Source organism: Macaca nemestrina, chromosome 18, assembly GCF_043159975.1.
Source record: "Macaca nemestrina isolate mMacNem1 chromosome 18, mMacNem.hap1, whole genome shotgun sequence".
Classification (NCBI taxonomy): Eukaryota; Metazoa; Chordata; class Mammalia; order Primates; family Cercopithecidae; genus Macaca; species Macaca nemestrina.
Window position 1 is genome coordinate 3059095 of NC_092142.1, and position 8304 is coordinate 3067398.

At 51.1% G+C, this 8304-nt stretch overlaps 1 pseudogene; it reads right to left on the reverse strand.

Annotated features, from left to right (window-relative positions):
• The window catches only part of LOC139355410 (3-phosphoinositide-dependent protein kinase 1-like), a 55398-nt pseudogene extending 47094 nt beyond the window's left edge, over positions 1-8304 (reverse strand).

The window sequence follows — 8304 nt, forward strand, 5'->3', positions numbered from 1 at the left end:
TAGCAAAGAGATTAAAATGCAAATGAATCTTGTAGCAAAGGAAAATAGATGGCCTGTGGGTTTCTCCTCCCATGAAGTCTCTCTTCAGGAGTCACCTCAAGTCTTCCAGAGCTGCACACAACAGCTTCACTCGCGAGACTAACTGCCAGGTAGACAAAAATTGATTTTTTTAAATGCAGAGTCAATTTTTTTTTTTTTTCCTGAGACATATTCTCGCTCTGTCACCCAGGTTGTTGTGCTGCAGTGGTGCGATCTCAGCTCACTGCAAGCTTTGCCTTCCGGGTTCACGCCATTCTCCTGCCTCAGCCTCCCCAGTAGCTGGGACTACAGGCACCTGCCACCACGCCCGGCTAATTTTTTGTATTTTTAGTAGAGACAGGGTTTCACCGTGTTAGCCAGGATGGTCTCGACCACTTGACCTCGTGATCTGCCGCCTCAGCCTCCCAAAGTGCTAGAATTACAGGTGTGAGACACCACACCTGGTCAAGCAAGGATTTTACAGAAGAAATTAGCTTGGGAAGCTAGAAGCTTCCAAAGACTCGGGGTTAGTGCAATGAGAAACAGTCTTTCAGCCTCAGGGGGATGCCACTGTTCTCTATACATCCGATATTTGAATAATTACAACTAGATTACTTAAACATGTCTTGGCTCCTAAGGTGGTTCCTTTTTCCCCCTACAAACCTGCTGCAGAAGACTAAAATCCAAAATATCACCTGAGTAAATAGATCCAAAAGATTAGTCAGTCATTAGTTACTAAACTCTCTCTGTCTAAGCCTTTTGCGCTTGAACTAGTCCTGGGCCTCAAAGAGACAGAGCTGTTCTAAGTGCAACATCAGAACGCCCGCTCTGCCACTCGCTCGCAGTCCGTCCCTGGGCGCATTACCTCAGCTCTCTGTGACTCAGATTCCTCATCTGAAAGTCAGGGAGCCAGAGGGCTGACCTCCCAAGCTTGCTATGAGGATTTATTGAGTTCACCTACCTACAAGATTCACCTGCGCAGGCCTTGGAGCCGGCTGGAAGCACTTTCACAACGAAGTAACACCGAAGACACATACATCAAGTTTTCTCAACCAATGGTCATTGGATCATAAAATAAGCCTTTCAAAGCCAAATGAAGTGTGTCCCCTTTTCCAAATGCCTTAAATATCTACTGGATTAGAAGGCCCAACTATAACTTTGAGGACAAAACTATATAGAAAGGCTGAGATCCCTCACACACAGGAGATAAATCAGGCCGGGCACAATGGCTAACACCTGTAATCCCAGCACTTTGGCAGGACAAGGTGGGAGGATCACTTGAGGCCAGCCTGGCCAACATGGTGAAACCCCATCTCTAATAAAAATACAAAAAAATTAGCTGGGTGTGGTGGCGGCCACTTGTAATCTCAGCTACTCGGGAGGCTGAGACAGAAGAATCGTTTGAACCCAGGAGGTGGAAGTTGCAGTGGGCAGAGATCGCGCCAGCCTGGGCGACAAAAGCGAAACTCCAACTCAAAAAGAAAAGGGAAATGAGGGTGCCTCCTATGGTCAAGAGGCTGTCTCGCAGATGAACAGTGCAGCCAGCAAGAGAAAGGATCCCGAACAAAAAGCTAAGCTACCTTTGAATGGCAGTGTGTGCTCTGGAGCCTGGGAATGCAGTGGACAGGCACAGCCAGCACACGCACACTCTCACACACGGCAAGCAGGAACTGCTCTCTCCAGGCCCCCGGACCAAAGCTGTGGGAGGCTGCTACAATCCAACCAGCTCATCTTCAAAGGGATACTACCCTCAGGTCAGCTGTGCTCACTGGCAAAGAACATTCTGGTAAAAACTTCCTCTCACCCCAGGAAACTCCACAAAGCTAGGCCCAGTACAGAAAACCAGGCGGAGGCACGGGGTGTTAGGGAGGGAACGCCACTACCTTCCTCCACCCCCCAGGCTGCCACTACCAAGGACAACTGTGGTGAAGCAGCAAAACCAATGGCCCCGTCGGGTTCCAGGCTTATAGCTTACCTGTGGATAAGCCACCCCTCTCCGACCCATCAAGACTCTTTTATAAAATGAGGCTAATGACATGGGATGAGGGAATGACACCGGATTCTTGGTGTGCTCGTACCAGCAACCCATTTCCGAAGGCTCTGCCCACACTGGTCCGTGACCACAGGCAGACGGGGAGCTGGCCCACAGCAGGCAAGTGGTCGCCAATGCTCTCTCGCGGTGCAACTCAGCAAAACGCAGCTCACCCCAACCAGCACGGAAGCCCGGGCAACAGGTGAGGGCCGGAGGAAAGCTGTTTCTACTTCTCCACGAGGGGAGGGAGGAGCAGTGGGTGGTTGAGCTCCAAGGGCAGCTACTCAATCTCTCCTCCCACAGCCATCTCCACTGGCCTCCCAAGGAGCCTCTCACCTACCCAGAGCAGACAGAAGGCAACGAGGTGGGGACTGCCAACTGTCTGAAGTCTAGTCCTCAGGCTCAACTGGGCTGCCAGCCTCAGGAAGCGCCAGGTCTCAATTTCACTAACCCACATCTTCAACATTGTCTTTGTATATTTGTCACACAAACATATGATGAAAACACCAAAGTACAAGAGTTCTCGGCTGGGCACGGTGGCTCAAGCCTGTAATCCCAGCACTTTGGGAGGCCGAGACGGGCGGATCACAAGGTCAGGAGATCGATACCATCCTGGCTAACACGGTGAAACCCCGTCTCTACTAAAAAATACAAAAAACTAGCCGGGCGCGGTGGCAGGCGCCTGTAGTCCCAGCTACTTGGGAGGCTGAGGCAGGAGAATGGCGTGAACCCGGGAGGCGGAGCTTGCAGTGAGCTGAGATCCAGCCACTGCACTCCAGCCTGGGCGACAGAGCCAGACTCCGTCTCAAAAAAAAAAAAAAAAAAAGATTTCTCTGCAAGGAAGTTTTGTTCACTTCCCGCACTTTGGAACTTCCTACAGGTATACTTTAAACACCACTGATCAACATGAACCCCAGGATGCGAGTTACCTCTGAACGGGTGGGGCCAGAAACTACAATCTGAAGGGCCACTCGAGCCTTCTGGTAAATCCTGTTTTTCAAGTAGGGTAGTGGGCACATGTGAGTTTAATTTTCATTCTTTAAACTCTGCATGTATCTTCTGCGTGCCACTTATAGGTATAACTTTAAATGCTATTGTTTAAAATCAATAAAATGCCATTTTTCTCTGCTAAAAAAAAATTTTTTATTAAGTGCTTGCTGTTTGCCACACAGTCTTCTGAGCGTTTTACATGTATTATCGTGATTAGTCCTGAAAACAACTCTGGGGGTGGGTACCATCAGCATCCTTTCTACAGATGGGGACACTGAGTACACAGCAAGTTTTTGTCCAGTCAAACACTCCACAGTGAGGTCACGCACAATTCGCAAGCAGAATCCAACTACAGAGCCCACACTCCCAGCCCCACCATGAGTAGGGGGTCTGCCCATCTGAGGCTGATGTATGTTCACCAGGGAAACAGGAGGGGCTGGGGGAAAAATGCAGCACTTATTAGCGCCTCGCCACACCGCAGGCCACACCCTTCTGACCTGCCCATTCCCCTACATGGAATCTAGGCAACACAGAAATTCAGACTAAGATTTATATTACTAAAATATTCGGCAAGAAGTTACCCCAGCCAGGCGCAGTGGCTCACCTCTGTAATCCCAGCACTTTGGGAGGCCGAGACCATTCTGGCTAACACTGTGAAACCCCGTCTCTACTAAAAATACAAAAAAATTAGCCAGGCATGGTGGCGGGCACCTGTAGTCCCAGCTACTAGGGAGGCTGAGGCAGAAGAATCACGTGAACCCGGGAGGCAGAGCTTGCAGTAACCCTAGATCAAGACATGGCACTCCAGCCTGGGCGACAGAGCGAGACTCTATCTCAAAAAATAAAAATAAAAAAGAAGTTACTCGTAGGCCGGGCACAGTGGCTCAGGCCTGTAATCCCAGCACTTTGGGAGGCTGAGGCGGGTGGATGACCTGAGGACGGGAGTTGGAGGCCAGCCTGACCAACATGGAGAAACCCTGTCTCTACTAAAAATACAAAATTAGCCTGGGTGGTGGCACATACCTGTAATCCCAGTTACTCCGGAGGCTGATGCAGGTGAACCGCTTGAACCCAGGAGGCAGAGGTTGCAGTGAGCCGAGATCGCGCCACTGCACTCCAGCCTGGGCTACAGAGCGAGACTCCGTCTCAAAAAAATAAAAATAAAAAAAGAAAGAAAAAGAAAGAAGCAGCAGACAGAAGGGGAGCAGACTCATCTCAAACCTGCCTCACATCCCCAGGAGGGATGCGGCCCCACCGAACTGGAAACCAGCCCTGTCGATCTGCATTGCTGGGGACGGCTCTGTCCCTGCAGTGTCCCAGGAGCATCCATGCCTGCAGAAAGTGGTCAGAGGAGCAGGTGCCTGGACTCTATGCCAGCTCTGACCCAAAAGTCAGAAGGCCTCCAGGTCCCAAGTGTCTTCATCTAGAAATTGGAAGGATCCAACTAGGTGAGCAAGAAGGTCTCTTCCGAAATTAAATCACCACGAGTGTCCTACAATCTATAACACAAAAACTGCAAGTACCAAAGAGCAAAGCCTACGTGCTTCCTTTTAGTAAAGTAAAACTAATTTTGCCAGACACAGTGGCGTGTACCTGTAGTCCCAGCTGCTCAGGAGGCTGCGGTGGGAGGGTCGCCTGAGCCCAGGAGTTGGAGACCACAGTGAGCTATGATCCCACCACTGCACTCCAGTCTCGATGACAGAGCGAGACCTCATCTCTAAAACAAAAAATAATGTATTTTTTTAATTTTTGTAAATAATTTTGTTTAACGTCACCAGTGATGAGTCATGCGGATGTCACGTACCCCAATACGATGCACTAAGGACAACTCATCTCTGTGGGATCTTCCTAACCCCACAACCTGTCCAACCACAAGAAGACATCAAACAAACCCAAATGAAGGCACATCCTGCAAAATACCTGACCAGGACTCTTCAAAAGTACCAAGGTGATGACAAACAAGGAAGGATGGCAGCTATCCTATACCAGAGGGGGCAAAGGAGACAGGACAATGCAATGCAGTGTGGCACCGGGGGCGTGGTCCTGAGATAGGAAGGACATGGGGGAAAACTGACAAAATCCAAAACAAGTTCGTCGCTCGGTGAGTAGTGTGGTGCCAGTGTGAACACCTCAGTTTTGACAGAGGCATCATGGTAATGTGATAGCATTAGGGGAAGCTGGCTGGGGTATATTATGGAAATTCTGTGTTGTCTGTAATTTTTCTACATATCTAAAAGTATTCCAAAATAGTTTACGCTTTAAATAATTTTGTTAGGAGACTATTTTGATAGCTTCAGGTAAACTTACAGGATCTGAAAACATCCTGTGTCATTCAAAACCTGACTCTGACTCGATGCTCAACATTAATTTGAAAAATAAAGAGCTACCGAAGGGAAATCATATACTTGAAACGAAAAAAGCCCTAATAGAACAAGTTTAGTATGAATTTCTTATCATCACCAACTTCTTTGGCATGTTTTGTCCAAAAGGTCTCAGAGTTTGGCTGCAAACCCAGCCTCCCAGCAGAAGCCAGCTGTATCAGGTGAGGCCGATTCCCTGCTCAGGCAACCCAGACCTCCCTGAGTGGCCACCCCAGCCAGGAGAGCTCCTTCCCTGCTAGTCCACGTTGGGGCCCAGACTCTGCCCAGCTCTCTGAAGCAGCCCCACAAAGGCCGGCCACCCCCTCCTGCTCAGACACTAACTACTCTCCCGCCTTGGGCACCATCTGCAATGGCTGTGCTGCTGTTTCCCTTCTGCCCCTGGGGCTGAGAGAGGGACAGGAGCATGAGGTGGACCATCCCCCTCCAAGCTGCAGAAGCAATCTTTTTCACAAAAGAATATCCTCTGCCGGGCGCGGTGGCTCAAGCCTGTAATCCCAGCACTTTGGGAGGCTGAGACGGGCGGATCACAAGGTCAGGAGATCGAGACCATCCTGGCTAACACGGTGAAACCCCGTCTCTACTAAAAAAATACAAAAAACTAGCCGGGCGAGGTGGCGGGCGCCTGTGGTCCCAGCTACTCCGGAGGCTGAGGCAGGAGAATGGCGGGAACCAGGGAGGCGGAGCTTGCAGTGAGCTGAGATCCGGCCACAGCACTCCAGCCTGGGTGACAGAGCGAGACTCCGTCTCAAAAAAAAAAAAAAAAAAAAAAAGAAATGGTACTCACTGCCTCTGGCCCACTTAGCATCAGACTGGGCCAGGCCACTGTCTGCCTTCACGCTCGCACTGCTCCCTCTGTTGGCTGTCCACGCATACACACATGGGAAAGTTCACCGGGCAGGGGCTTCTCACACAGGGCCTACAGGGCCACCCTAAAGTCCAGATGCAAACCCACCCCAACCCTGAAGTGAAAATACAATATTAGGGCTGCCTCCACCATTATGGACAGGAAACACGGCATGTTCTCACATATGTACACATGTGGAAATCCAGCTGACAGAGATGCAAAAGCCTCGTTCCTGACACTTCCTCATGTGGAAATCTATCCTGTATTCTATCATTCTTGCTCACTGGATTCCAGTCTTTTTGTGCAAAATAGCTGCCTTACGCGAAGAAAACTACAGATACTAAACGTCTATTATGTGGAACTGCCAAGGCCGTGAGAAAATTTGCTCTTTCCTCTTCTCGTGGATGACACCAAATATACACCTTGCATTGCAACAGCGTCACTGGGTGCGAGTTAACCTCACAAACTTCGCCATGACTGTCACTGGGTGCAGGTTAACCTCACAGACTTCAACATGACTCTCGGCCCCAGCCTCCGCTGAGCCTGGTCAAGCCGCCTAATTGATGTTTTGCGTGTTAGTCAGGGCACTTTGGGGTACAGCCACATATGCGAAATAGCGAAAGGCATCCCTTTCACTCTCCAACATTTTTCTCAACTGAACCCTCTTCCGTAACACTTTGGATTATCATGCATCTCTACAAAGTCCATGAGTGAGCTGCAGAAGGTTCAAGAGCCTCCTGACATCGTTAGAAAATTCAGTGTCACTGCATTTTCTCAGAAGGCCCATACCTTCCCCTGCCTCTACTAAAAATACAAAAATTAGCCAGGCATTGTGGCACACGCCTTTAATCCCAGCTACTCGGATGGTTGAGGAAGGAGAATCACTTGAACCCGGGAGGTGGAGGTTGCAGTGAGCCGAGATCGCGTCACTGCACTCCAGCCTGCGCGAGGGGAGCCAGACTCCATCAAATAAATAAATAAATAAATAAATAAATAAAATAAAAGCCGCATCCTGAAAGATAAGGGATCAAGTAAATTTATTTGGTTTTCCTTCATTTAAAATGTTTGCCTTTTAAATCAAATTTTGCAAGCTATGTAGACGTTCTTCCGTCACCCACTGCACATCGCATACCGTCGTCCCCAGACTGTAGAACTTACCGTGTAGAAAATATAAAAACACCAGGGATACTTTCAGCAATAGAGAGAAAATAAACACCAGCGATACTTTTAGCAAAACAGTTCACCCAACAAGTGGTTTGTTTCGGTCCTTCCCGTAAAATCCCTCCTACCTGTCAAGCTCACTTTCCCCTCGGTGATCCTGCACATTCTGCCTCCCAGGGGCTTCCCACAACGCTGAGCACAGCCACGGGCAGGAAAAGCACCCAAATGCCCCTTGGCCAGGCGGTAAAAGGAGAGTTTACCCGACCACTGTCATCGAGAATCTGGAAACGGGGGCCCAGGCGCGTCAGGTGTTTCGAGCAAGAACTTGCACCTTCTGCTTCTCTCGCAGGCGGAGACGCCAGGGACCCCGTTCCAGGTGGAAGCCCAGAGCGGTTCCTCTACAGACAGAACCCAAAGGTAACCCTGGAGGCTCAACTCCAAGCTGCGCGGAGCCGAAAACAAACTTTCCAGGTACTTTCACCCGCTGGACCGGGTGACACCTCCCGGCCTCCCCCGCCCTCCGCGCGTCTGTCAGCGCCCCCGGCCAGACCGGCGCCCGCCGCAACCCAGGCCCGAACTCCCCGCCGCAGTCGAGCAGTGCCCTCGGCCGGCGCCCGCCATCCCCCGCCCGGCCGCCCGGCCGCAGGTGAGGCGCTACCCGTCCCTGGGGACCCCGGGCCGCCCCGCTTCGCCGGACCCGGGCGGCCGCCGCACCCGGCGGGGTAACAAGCCGGCGCGCCCAGGCGGCCGCAGCGCGCTCACAACTGACTGGTGGTCCTGACCATGGGCCCAGCGTCGGCGCGGGCGCCTCTCCCACAGCGCTGCGCGTCTCGGCGCCTCCTCAGCGTCCTCCTCCCCGAAGCGGAGCCCCAGCAATG